The sequence below is a fragment of the Ambystoma mexicanum genome, chromosome 4q, assembly GCF_040938575.1.
Source record: "Ambystoma mexicanum isolate Mex_15411 chromosome 4q, UKY_AmexF1_1, whole genome shotgun sequence".
In the NCBI taxonomy this organism is placed as follows: Eukaryota; Metazoa; Chordata; class Amphibia; order Caudata; family Ambystomatidae; genus Ambystoma; species Ambystoma mexicanum.
In genome coordinates, this window is record NC_090928.1 from 667860439 (window position 1) to 667873438 (window position 13000).

Consider the following 13000-nt stretch of genomic DNA (forward strand, 5'->3'; position numbering starts at 1 on the left):
ACCCCTGGGGCACTATCCATGAACGAATCCAAGGTTAAGGCAGTCCTCGATTGGCCAGTTCCTCAGACACTCAAGGCCTTGCAGGCCTTTTTGGGCTTCGCCAATTTTTACAGGCGCTTTATTTCGTCCTTTTCCACAATTGTGGCCCCACTTACGGCTCTGACCAGCCCTCAAGTACCCTATCGGTGGCAAAAGGAACATCAGGAATCTTTTGAGGCTTTGAAAACCGCTTTCACCACCGCACCGATTCTCCAGCACCCCAATCCCGATCTTCCATTCATAGTCGAGGCGGATGCCTCTTCTTTTGCCCTCGGGGCGGTGTTGTCTCAGACATGTCCTACGACAGGCAAGTTGCACCCGGTGGCATACCACTCCCGCAAGTTTCATTATACTGTAACGAAGAAGGAACTCCTGGCTGTCATGGACGCCTTTCGTGTCTGGCGCCATCACCTCCTGGGGGCTAAGCATCCAATCACTGTCTACTCCGATCATCGTAATCTACAGGATCTGGCCTCCTTAAAGTGCATCAATAGCAGACAGGTCTGGTGGCATCTCTTCTTTTCCGCCTTTGATTTTCACATTACTCATCGTCCTGGAATCACTCATGGAAAAGCGGACGCCTTGTCACGCTCTCCGGGTGGAGTCGAGTTGCCAACCTTCCCTGATACTGTTCTTGGTAAGAGTCATGTGATTTGTCTCTGCACTCCCTCTCTGTCCCTGTTGGATTCTGTGCAAGCATGGACGAGCAATCATTCTGACCAACTGCGGGATTGGGATCCTGTATATTGTGATGGGTTGCCTTTCGTGCACAATCGCCTGTTCCTTCCCACGCCTGACACCCGTAACCTGGCCCTTGAATGGTCTCATGATGCCCCCTTTAATGCCCATCCCGGCCAGGAGCGTACTATGGATCTCCTAAAGCGCTGGTGCTGGTGGCCCTCTATGAAGCGCGACGTGGAGTGCTATGTCAACTCTTGCTCTGTTTGCGCTCAGGCCAAACATCGAAGAGGTCGTCCAATTGGCCTGCTGCTTCCGCTTCCGGTACCCCCCAGACCTTGGCATACACTGACGATGGATTTCGTGACCGATCTCCCCAAGGTACGGGGTTTTGACACCATCTGGGTGGTGGAGGACACATTCACAAAAATGTCTCGCTTTGTTCCTTGTAAGGGGATCCCTTCGGCCCCGGTCCTGGCTGAGTTGTTTTTTTAATCTGTGTTCATGTTGTTTGGGCTTCCTTCTGTCATTGTTTCCGATCGTGGGTCACAGTTCACCTCTCGCTTTTGGAGATCTTTGACTAAACTACTTGGCATCGATACCAGGTATTCTTCGGCCTATCACCCTGAGACTGATGGGCAGACTGAAAGAACAAATCAATCTATGGAGCAGTATCTTCGGTGTCTTATCCTGCAGCAGCAGTCCTCCTGGTTGAGTGCTTTACGGCTTGCCGAGTTCGCATACAATAACGCGGCTCACTCTGCTACAGGTTTTTCTCCTTTCTACGCCCTCTATGGCCAACACCCCAAGGTCTTGCCTGTCCCTGACGCCTCTGTCTCTTTGAATCCTGCGGCCATGGCCTGTCTTAGGGATCTGTCTGCTGTTCATGCTAGTACTTTGGTCCATCTTACTGAAGCAAAGGCCTCTATGAAGTCCCCTGTTGACAGCAAGCGCTTGGCTGCTCCTCCCCTTGCGGTGGGTTCCAGGGTGTGGTTGTCTTCCCGTCACCTTCGCCTGGTGGGTTGTCGGAAATTTCTGCCTCGCTTTGTTGGCCCGTATGTGATCTCTCAGGTTGTGAATCCAGTGGCTTTTCGTCTGGTTCTCCCGAGTTCTTGGCGAATCCATCCTGTTTTTCATGTCTCTCTCCTCAAACCATGTCCTGAGTCTTCCCGCCTTCGGGCCCCAGCAGCCCCTGTGTCCCTGGCCTCCCCTGATGTTTTTGAAGTGTCAGCTATTTTGGGTTCCCATTGGTTTAGGGGTAGGCTCCAGTATTTGGTGGATTGGAAGGGTTATGGACCGGAGGAGCGTTCTTGGGTTTCCGCCTTGGATCTTAACGCTCCTCGGTTGGTAGCCCGGTTCTATAGGGATCACCCATCCTGCCCACGAGGTCGTGGGCCGTTGGGGGAGGGGGGGCTATGTTAGACGACCCTCTGCACACCAGAACACTGCTAACATCTCCACAACACCTTCCTCGGGTTCCCACACGAATCCCTCCAGGGTTCGAGACTCATGTGATTTGGTTTACCCAAAAGGACAGAAAGTTCCGTACCAGGTACAATTCACGGGCTCGGTTGCAGCCCTTCCTGCATTGGCAGTTGCCATGGAGAACATACAGCAGAAGGGGCGGCGGAACACCTCTGCGTCGAGCGTTCATTTGCTCACGTGATTCAGAGCGGTGTTTCCCACGTGACCTTGGTGGACGTCACATGACCCCGAAGCGCACAGTATATAAAGCCTGATGCACGGAGCACTGATCGCTTCTCAGCTGTCTTCAGACCCTGTTTGGCGCTACGTTTGACAACATTATTTGGTTTACCTTGATCTTGGAGCTCTCACTTGGACTCCCTCGGATTATCCTTTTGTACCTTTGTTTGGAACTGCTTACCTATTGCTGAATCTCGACACAACCCCCACCTGTCTTCGGATCATCCCTTGGTACTTTGTTGAACTTCTACGCCATTGCCCTTTTGGGAATTCAAGTTACGCCTTCAGCTCTACAGGTGGCTTATCCTGTATCCACGCTTGTCTGCGTTCCCTCTTGTTCTGGGGACCGCCTCTCATCTGAGTCTCAAACCTCCCTCCTAGGTTTCCCGGGTTTTCCAAACACCGGATAGGTAAGACTATTCAGATCCTTTGGTTCTTGTGATATATTGTATTTGCCTGGTACTTAACCTCGTTCTTTTTGCAGCAGCATCAGTGTTCCAGAGGTTCCGTGGATCCGGGAAGTAACATCTCCCACCTGTGGTCCCCAAAGGTCGCACATCGGGTTTCTTTTGGTTCCCCTGTGCGTCACTTGGGGACGGAGGTCTCAACGGTCTACACGACACTCAAGTCAGAACATTGGCCGACCCTGGACTCCTCCCTGGAATCCCGATCGACGCAGTAGAATTTCGTGAAGGTGTGCGTCGACCTCCACGTAGCAGCCCTGCAGATGTCCAGCAAAGGCACACCAGATAGGAACGCCGTGGTAGCTGCGATCGCTCTGGTGGAATGGGCTCTCGGATGGCCAGGCAGCGGTCGGTTTGCCAACCGATGACAGTACATGATACAGCCGGAGAGCCATCTGGAAATGGAAGCCTCCGAGAGAGCCTTCCCCTGATTGACAGGTCCAAAGTTCACAAAAAGTTGTGACGTCTTCCGAAAACTCTTCATGCGGTCCACGTAGAACTTCAGCGCTCTAGCCACATCCAGCGAGTACAAAGACCTTTCAGCCGGCGACGAAGGCGACGGGAAGAAAACAGGCAACACCAAGGGTTCGTTGAGGTGGAAGTCCGACGGCACCTTGGGCATGAAGGAGGGGTGCGTCCTGAGCACTACCCTCGTTTCGTGAAAAGTCAAGTACGGGGGTTAGCAGGAAAGGGCCTAGATCTCTCCCACCCGTCGTGCGGAGGTGATGGCCACAAGAAACGCTGTTTTCCACGACAAGAACTTCAACGGAGCCGAGTGCAGAGGCTCGAACGGAGGTCCCATGAGCTTGGTCAGCACCACGTTGAGCTCCCACGCCGGGGCCGGGGCCTTCACCGGCGGGAACGATCTGAACAGTCCCTTCATGAATTCTTTCACCAGACGATGAGACCACAAAGACGTCCGTCCCGTGGTTCTGTTGTATCGGGAGATCGCAGCAAGATGAATCTTGATGGAAGCGTGCGCCAGTCCAGCCTTGGCCAGCGTCAGCAGGTACGGCAGTACTTGAGGAGCCGTAATCCGTAGAGGGTTAATCTTCTGTGCGTGGCACTAGACAGAGAACCTCTTCCATTTGTGTCCGTAGCATTTAAGAGTTGAGGACGCCCTGGCCTTTGCAAGAACCTCTGTGCAGCCGGCCGGTAGGTCGTAACCTCCAAACTCTAACGCTGCAGGAGCCAGGCCTGCAAGTTCAGCGACTTCGGGTCGTGATGGAGGATGGAGCCTCCTTCCCTGGAGAGAATATCCGCGTCCACTGGCAGTTTGATTGACAGGGACGCTGACAAGTCCAGAAGGTCCGGAAACCATATCTGCCTCGGCCACGCAGGTGCGACGAGGATCATCCTGCACCGTGACCTCTTGAGCTGGTTGATGAGCCGGATCAGCAGCAACAATGGAGGGAACGCATATAGGAACAGGCCCTCCCAGGGGAACGAGAAAGCATCGCCCATGCTCCTCGGCTGGGGAAACCTGCTGGCGAATCTCCGGCACTTGGAGTTCGTCGCCGTCGCGAACAGGTCGATCTGGGGTGTGCCCCACCGTCGGAAGAGGCGGTCCACTAGATCCTGTTGTAGTTCCCACTCGTGGCACGAGCGCAGCTCTCTGCTGAGCGCGTCGGCGATGGTGTTTTTTATTCCTGCCAGATGAAACGGCACCAGAAACATCACTTGGGCGACGGCCCAATGCCACAGATCCTGTGCCTCCTTGGACAGGGCTGGGGATCTGGTAAGGCCCTGCTTCCTGATGTAGAACATGGTGGTGGTGTTGTCGGTGAAGATCCTCACCACCTTGCCCTTGAGGGACTGAAGAAAGGACCTGGGGGCCCAAAACACTGCACAGAGTTCCAGGACGTTGATATGGAGGGACCTCTCCGCCGGCAGCCAAAGACCCATCGCGTGCAGGTTTTCGGTGTGCGCTCCCCACCCTTCCAGGGAGGCATCCGTGGTCACTGTCTTCTGGTGGCCCGGGGTCTGGAAGTCCATGCCCGCCGTCAGATGCGCGCGGGTGCCCCACCACCGGATCACTTGTCGGAAACACTCGTCGAGTGTGATCCTGTCCTCGAAGCTGCCCGTCGTCTGGATCCAGCACGCGTCCAGGAACTCCTGCAACGGGCGCATCCGAAGCCTGCACAGGCGGATGAGATAAATGCAAGAAGACATCATTCCGAGGAGGGACTTGATGGACCTCACCCTGGCCGCGTCCGCAACCAGCATCCGCTGCACCTTGCCCAAGATGGCCCTCATCCTTTCCTCCGACAGAGAGGCCAGAAGCGACACTGTGTCGAGCTTCGCTCCCAGAAACAGTGCGTCTTGCGCGGGCACCAGGTGGGACTTGGCGTAGTTTATGGAGAATCCCAGGTCCGTGAGTAGTTGGACGGTCCTTGCAGTGTGCTCCGCGGCGAGCTCCTTCGTCTTTGCTCGGATGAGCCAGTCGTCCAGGTAGGGTTAGACGTGGATCCCCTCTAGGCGCAGCCACCGGTGCGAGGCACTTGGTGAACACCCTGGGTGCCAACCTCAATCCGAAGGGAAGGGCTCTGAACTGGTAGTGACGCCATTGGACCACGAATCTGAGAAACCTTCGGTGTCCCTTTAGGATGGGGATATGGAAGTAGGCATCCTCCAAATCCAACGACGACAGGAAATCGCCCTCCTCCAGTTGACCCAGGACGTGTTGGAGGGTAACCATCCGGAACTTCTGTGCCTTGATGAATGTGTTCAGTCGTCGTAGGTCCAGGATGGGATGCCATCCTCCCGTCTTCTTCTTCACGAGGAAGTATCTTGAGTAAACTCCGGAACCCCGAAGCCTCTTTGGGACGAGCTCGATGGCACCTTTCTTGAGCATCGCCTTTACCTCCAAGAGAAGTTGAGGGACGTGATGTTCCTTCCTGGCCACAGGGGGGACGCGCGGGCACCTCTTTAGAAACTCAAGCGCGTGACCCTGAGCCTGGGCGTCCAGCCTCCAACGGTCGGTGGAGATGGACTCCCACACGCTGACGAAGCTCGCCAGCCGGCCTCCCACCGGGGTGCTTCGGTGGGGGCCCGACCCCACGGACGGTTCAGTCCTGCTTCGACGAGGCTTTGCCGCCTTGTCCTCCTTGGCGACGCCGGCGGGGTCCGCCCGACTTGCCTCGTCCCATGTAGGCTTCCTGTGACGACGAACGGGCCGCTTGACGATAGATGGAAAATCCGCCGCCGGAATCTTTGGAGGCACCCTGTTTGCCTCCGCCGCTCCGAAAGGGCGGCCGTCGTTGCTGGAGAACACCAAGAGCCCGGGCCGTCTCCGTGTCCGCCTTGATGGCTTGTAGGGAATCGTCCACTGTTTTCCCAAACAGGTTGCTCCCGTCGAACGGCATGTCCAAGACTCTGGTCTGCACGTCCTGACGGAAGTCAGTAGCCTTGAGCCATCCACGCCGCCTAAGGCACACGCCGTTGCCCAACTGGCGAAATCCAGTGTCAGCGATGTCCGTCGCTATCGTAATGGCGTGGTCCGATGCCACTTCTCCTTCCTGCAAGATCTCTAGGGCCTCCGCCCTCTTGTCTGGTAGGAAGTCCAGCAGGGGGGCGAGTTTGTACCACAACTCCCTGTCGTAGCGGGCTACGATAGCCAAGGCATTGGCGGCTTTAATCGTCGCCGCTGCCGATGAGATGACTCTGCGTCCCATCGTGTCCAATTTCTTTCCCTTGCCGTCTGGCGGGGAGGTTGACGTAGAGGCCGAGCCCCCCCCCGCTTTCTTCCTGGCCGCCGCAGAGACGACCGAGTCCGGGACCCGGTATTTCTTCTCGTACCGATCCCTTATCGCCGGCGTTGTGGTTGGGTTCTTGAGGAGGGAGAGACCCTCATCCCAGATATCGTCCAGTAGAGGTACAGCGAGGACCGTCTTCCTCTTGGTCTCGCGCCGTTGATAAAGGAAACCTTCCTCCTTCTTCTCTTCCGGGCAGAGCTGGAAGAGCTCGGATGTCCTGGCGATCATGGCGTGAAACGATCCAATCTCGTCGGGCGGGGAAGCCCGGGGGGGAGGTGACAACAGGAGATCCTCGTCGTAAACCTCGTCGTCTGTACCCGTCGCGGCCGTGTCAGTCCCCGTATCATCCCCACGTGTCGTGGACGGGGAGGAGGGCTGAGCAGGGCGCGATGGTTGAAAAGGAGGTGGAGGATGAATCCTTCTCTTAAGAGGAGGGCTCCCAGAAGGGCCTGGCTCCGGGTCCCCCGGCGGGAGCGGTTCCTCCGTTGGTGGTAACGGCAGTCTCGTCCTTATCTCAGAGCATAAGGACTGTATAGCCAACAAAATGGCCACCGAGTTGTCTTGCAGCACTGGTTGAGGGGGTTCCGATGGGCGGTCAGGAGCCCCGTCGGCACCCTCGACGTTCTCGTCGTCTCCTACGTCGGGGTCCCTCCCGACAGGATGGTATTCTTCCACGCCAACGTCGTGACCTAAGACTTCGATCAGCTCCTCCTCAGAGGTTGAGGCCGAATCCACGACGACCTCCTGCCCCCCCTTTTTCTTCTCCGTCAGAGGTTTCACGGGGGTCCTGTCGATGGGCATGAAAGAGGACTCCCTCCGCGGTGGCAGGGAGATTCTGGGCCCCGAGGTCGCCACCACTGGTGTAGCCTCCACAGGCTGAGCCAGGGCCGCTGCGACTGTCTCGATAGAGGCCTTGGCCGGATGGATCAAGGCTTTCACCACCTTAGGTGCGCTCACCGCCTTTTCCTTGGGGGGAGGGTCACCGCCTCGCTCCCCCTCCGATGGGGCCTTCGAGCACGACCGGGGTCTCTCCAGGAGCTTCGCCGGGTGCTCCGCCTTCCTCTTACCCGAGCCAGAGCGTTGGCTCGTGGTTGATGGCGCCGGGGAGGATGCGCCCTGCCTGGCGCCATTAGAGCCCGACCGTTCGGCGCTCCCGGTGCCAGCGGACTCGCGGTGCTTGGCCTTCTGTTGGACCCCCGTCGCCGGGGCGCCCTCAAAGGTCTTAGAAGACCGCTCGGACTTCTTCTCGCCTGACGGGCTCTTCCCTTCCAGCCAGCTGGCGAGACACAGATGGCGGTCCTTCATGGTCCGCTCCGACATATTGTCGCAAAACGCACAGTCCTTCTCCACGTGTGTCTTGTCCTCATGCAGGCAGTAGAGGCAAAGGGAGTGTTCGTCCTCCTTAAAGACATTCTGAAGCTGGCATCCAGGGCAGACCCTGAACAGCTTTCCGGGCGTCGAGCTTCCCTTCTCCTGGGCCATGCTCGAGAAGGGCCTGAGAAACTTCTGGAGTCCTCCAAAAGCGTGGCTCGACGAAATCTTCACCCTTGAGGGGCGTAGAAGAATCCGACACGGGTCCCCGTTGATCGGATAAAGAAACGGTGGAGCTTGAGGCTCTTTTGACCGAAAAAGAGAAACATTTCCCAAGGAAAAGCGCGAAAAAAGCACTAACGCTCGAGAGCAATAGCACGAGGATCCCAACACTTGAACGTGCGGTAAAAATCTGAAGATGGCTGCCAGAGGCGGGGCTTAGGGAGATGGCAGTCATTGGCTGTGGTCAGTATGACGCAGAGATCAGTGATTGGTTACTACTACGAAAGACAGATCAGAAACAAAACTGATACTGATTTTTCTTTACCGAGGATTCCCAGCCTGACGACAGGGAATATTCATGAGCATGTGGATCCATGCCAGACCCCATGCTGGAGAAGAAGAGAAATAGGGTATAATCCTGCAGGTGGGCGGTGGGGGGAGGGAGGGTTGTGTTGGGTATATTGATGGGTTGGAAGTTGTAAGGGGCAGTTACTAGTGAAGATGTGCATTTGGGGTTCACTTAAGTCATAAGTTGGGTGGGTCTTGCTCAAACAACATTACAAACTGGTCCCAGGCTCTAGTAGGGCTGCAGAAGGGAATAGTTTCTTACCTCTAACTCCATTTCTCCAGCATCGGTATCTTTCATGGATTCACATGCTTAGAATATTCCCTGTCGCCAGGCTGGGAATCCTCGGTAAGTTATATAGACCTTTTCCATAGGAAAACTTCTGATACTTTTGTGTCCTATCTATGTCGTTTTGGGCCGCGTACGGCAGCGCCACTAGGACATAGAGGTATAAATAGCCCCGCCCCCGAGGCTCCCTCAGATTTCGACCCCCCCAAAGTAGTATGGGGGGATCTCTGGTTTGCATGCGTAGGGGAGGCTGGCGGGCGCATGTGAATCCATGGAAGATACCAATGCTGGAGAAATGGAGTTAGAGGTAAGAAACTATTCCCTTCTCCAGCATTGGATCTTTCATGGATTCACATGCTTAGAATAGATTGTATAGCAGTATCCCCCAACATTGGAGGTGTGTATGCAAACCAATATCACAATAACCATAATGCATATTTATCATGGTAAAACATCACATTATAGTATGTTAACAGTGAAAACACCACACTTAAAAGTACATTAGCCGAAGGACGTGACCCCGTAATTGGGGCTTACCTTATTGAAACAGGTGCCGTAGGACTGCACGACCCATCTGTGTATCCTCAGCATGTTGCTGTTCGAGGCAATAATGCCGGGTAAACGTGTGTGGTACCCCTCAGGAAGCCGCCTGACAGATATCTCCCAGCAGAATTCCGGACCACAATGCCGTCGACGAAGAAGTGGATCTCGTCGAATGGGCCGTTGGACGCTTCTCCAGCGGTTTTCCGGCTTTTGAGTGACAAAAGGAAATAGCAGACGACACCCATCGGGCTAGTGCTTGTTTTGAGATCGGTTTACCTTTAGCCGAAGGGCCATAAGCCACAAATAGTTGTCTCGTGTCTCTGAAGCTTTGAGTGCGATGGAGGTAAAATTTTAAAGCTCTTTTCACGTCCAATGTATGGAGAGCCTTCTCCGCAACCGACGAAGGTGTAGGAAAAAACGTCGGCAGCACTATAGAAGAGTGCTTATGGAACATGGTAGGCACTTTAGGAATGAAATGAGGATTAGTAGCCAAGACGACTTTATTATTGAAAAACCTCAAGTACGGTGGATCGATCACTAAAGCTTGTATTTCTGACAGTCGTCGGGCCGAAGTAATAGCCATCAGAAAAGCCAATTTCCACGACAAAAATTTCAATGATGACGATGACATTGGCTCAAAAGGGGGCTTCATCAGCGCTGCCAGAACCAGGTTAAGACTCCAGCTTGGAGGAAACTTTTTTGTGGGAGGAAAGGTTCGGAACAATCCTTTAAGGAAAGGTTTAATCAGCCGGTCACTAAATAACGGAGTTGAATGTCTCTTCCGAGTAAATCTCGAAATGGCAGCCAGATGCACTTTTATGGATGAAACAGACAAGCCTTTTCGAGCTAGGAGTAGCAAGTATGGTAGAAGCTGTTCCGGTGTGATATTAAGCGGGACCAAACCTGGTTGACATGCGCACCATATGCATGATCTCTTCCATTTGTATGAATATGAAGCGTTCGTGGACGGCGCCCTCGCCGCTTGCAAAATGCGACGACAGTCCGCTGGAATCTCTAACGTAATAAACTCGGAGAAATCAGGAGCCAGGCTATCAGACTGAGGCTGTCGGGGTCGTGATGCTAAACAACCCCTTTCTCCCGAGACAGAAGGTTCGGGATTTTCTGGAACCTCATTGGTTCTGCTCGCGTATTGTGGGCATTTCTTGTTGTCTCTCGTCGCAAAGAGATCGAGGGCCGGACGACCCCATTTCTCGAAGACATGGTGCAGTTGTTGGTCTTTCAGTTCCCATTCGTGTAGTCGATTCATCTCCCTGCTGAGAGAGTCTGCTTGCACGTTTTTGACTCCTGGCAAGTGGAACGCCAATAGATATATCTTCTGCTGAAGGGCCCAATGCAAGATCTCCTGGGCTTCGGTCGACAGAGTTCTGGAGCGAGTTCCTCCCTGTTTCCTTAGATAAAACATTGTTGTTGTGTTGTCTGTCATAATCCGTACAATTGATCCCTTTATCCGTGGGAGAAAGGATTTCAGGGCCCAACGCACCGCCCTTAATTCCAGCACATTGATATGAAGGCCCGGCTCCTCCAATGAACAACGACCCTGAACCTGTAGGGAATCCAGATGAGCTCCCCATCCAGTTAGAGAAGCATCCGTCACCACTGTCATCTGGAACACCGGTTCCAGCAAGGGGATTCCCTTTGTCAGATTTATGGAAATTCTCCACCATTGAAGCGCCTGGACGAGTTTGCTGTTGATGGTCAATTTGTCCGACCAACGCCCTTGACTCTGTGCCCATCGATCCGCCAAGAATTCCTGAATCAGTCTCATGAAGAGACGACAATTGTTGATTAAGGGTATGCAGGACGACATGGTCCCCAGTAGGGACATGTACCTTCGCACTGACACTCTGGTGTCGACTTTCCAATCCGATGCTTTTTGCTGCAGTTTCAGAACCCTTTCTACGGATGGCTTTACCAGTCCTGACTGCGTCTGTAACTTCGCCCCCAGAAAGACCAAGGTCCTTGATGGCGATAAGGAGGACTTTTCGAAGTTTATCGCGAAGCCCAAACGTTGTAGGAGGCCCATGGTGGCATTCAGACTTTCCTGTGCCCTTTCCGGAGACAATCCCCTCACCAGCCAATCGTCCAGATAAGGGTACACATGATGACCACCTTTCCTTAACCAGGCTGCTACTGGAGCCAGACATTTCGTGAACGTCCTGGGAGACGATTTCAGTCCGAACGGGAGGACCTTGAACTGATAGTGGGTTCGTCCGACGACGAACCGTAGAAATCGTTTGTGTCGTCGACGCATCGGGATATGGAAGTATGCGTCCTGAAGGTCTAGCGATGACAAATAATCTCCCGGTTGTATCGAACGGATCACTTCTTGCAGAGTGAGCATCTTAAATTTTATATTCTTGAGCAGTTTGTTGAGAGCTCGTAGATCTAGAATGGGATGCCATTTTCCATTGGGTTTCTTGACGACAAAGTAACGGGAATACACTCCCTGTGCTCTTTCTGCCACCGGGACCAGTTCTATAGCCCCTTTCTGCAGCATAAGCACCACCTCTTGCATTACTATTTGAAGGTGGGGCTGTGTCTAGACCACCGGTGGAATACGTGGTGGCTTGCCCTTGAACTGTAGAGAATGGCCCAGATGTATTGTGTCCAAAACCCATTGGTCTGTTGTTATGCGCGCCCACTCGTCGACGTGACGAGACACTCTGCCTCCCAGGACGTTCTATAAGTTGTCATTGCTGGCTTTTGGCCTGTTTATCCTTCGTCGACGAGGAGTAGGCGCCTCGTCGTCTGGAGGTTTGGTAATCTCTGCCTTTATGAGTAGCTTGGGCTGCACGTCTGTAGCCTTGGGAAGAGTAGGAGGGTCTGCTGAAACCTCTGTCTCTAGATGATCCAAACCGGGAGTTACCTGATGCTCCTCTGAAGGGACGAAAGGAACGAAAATTCCTACCACTCTGGAGGGCTCCAAGGGAACGAGCCGTGTCAGAATCTTCTTTCATGCCCTTCAAGGCTTCATCCACTTTCTCCCCGAAAAGATGTTCTCCTTCGCACGGCATATCCACTACCTTATATTGTACCTCTGGTCTGAACGTCGTGCACTTAAGCCAGGCTTGCCTTCGTAACACTACGCCATTGTTGATTTGCTTAAAGCCTGATTCCGCCAGGTCGACAGCAATGTTAATGGAATGATTGGAAGCCTCTTCTCCCTCACGTACATTCTTCTGGGACTAGGCCAAACTCTGCACATGCCTTACCCATCATGGCATGGAAAGCACCCACGTCATCAGGTGGTGATGGCTGTGCCGGACTCTTTGGAGTTTCCATCTCTGCTTCAGAGTCCCATGTAGGGTCCCTTGAGGGGGATAGCGAGATGTCTGAACCCGACCCTTCACGTTCCGACTCTGACAGTTCTTCTTCCTGTGGACGAGAACGATCTTCCTCAACCGGGTAAGCGGTAGGAATTCTGGATGGAGGGCGAGGAGCCGGGCCTGGCTCGTCGACGACTGCCGAAGCCTGTAACACTGTCGGGACAAGCTGAGGTAACCAAGTATCCAACCGCTCCAACAGCTTCTGTAATGTGTTCAACACCTCCAGGGACAGAACAGCCTGGGGATTCAGTAAGGAAGAGGCAACTGGAATGGCACTTCCACTCAAGAGAGACCCCGAACCAG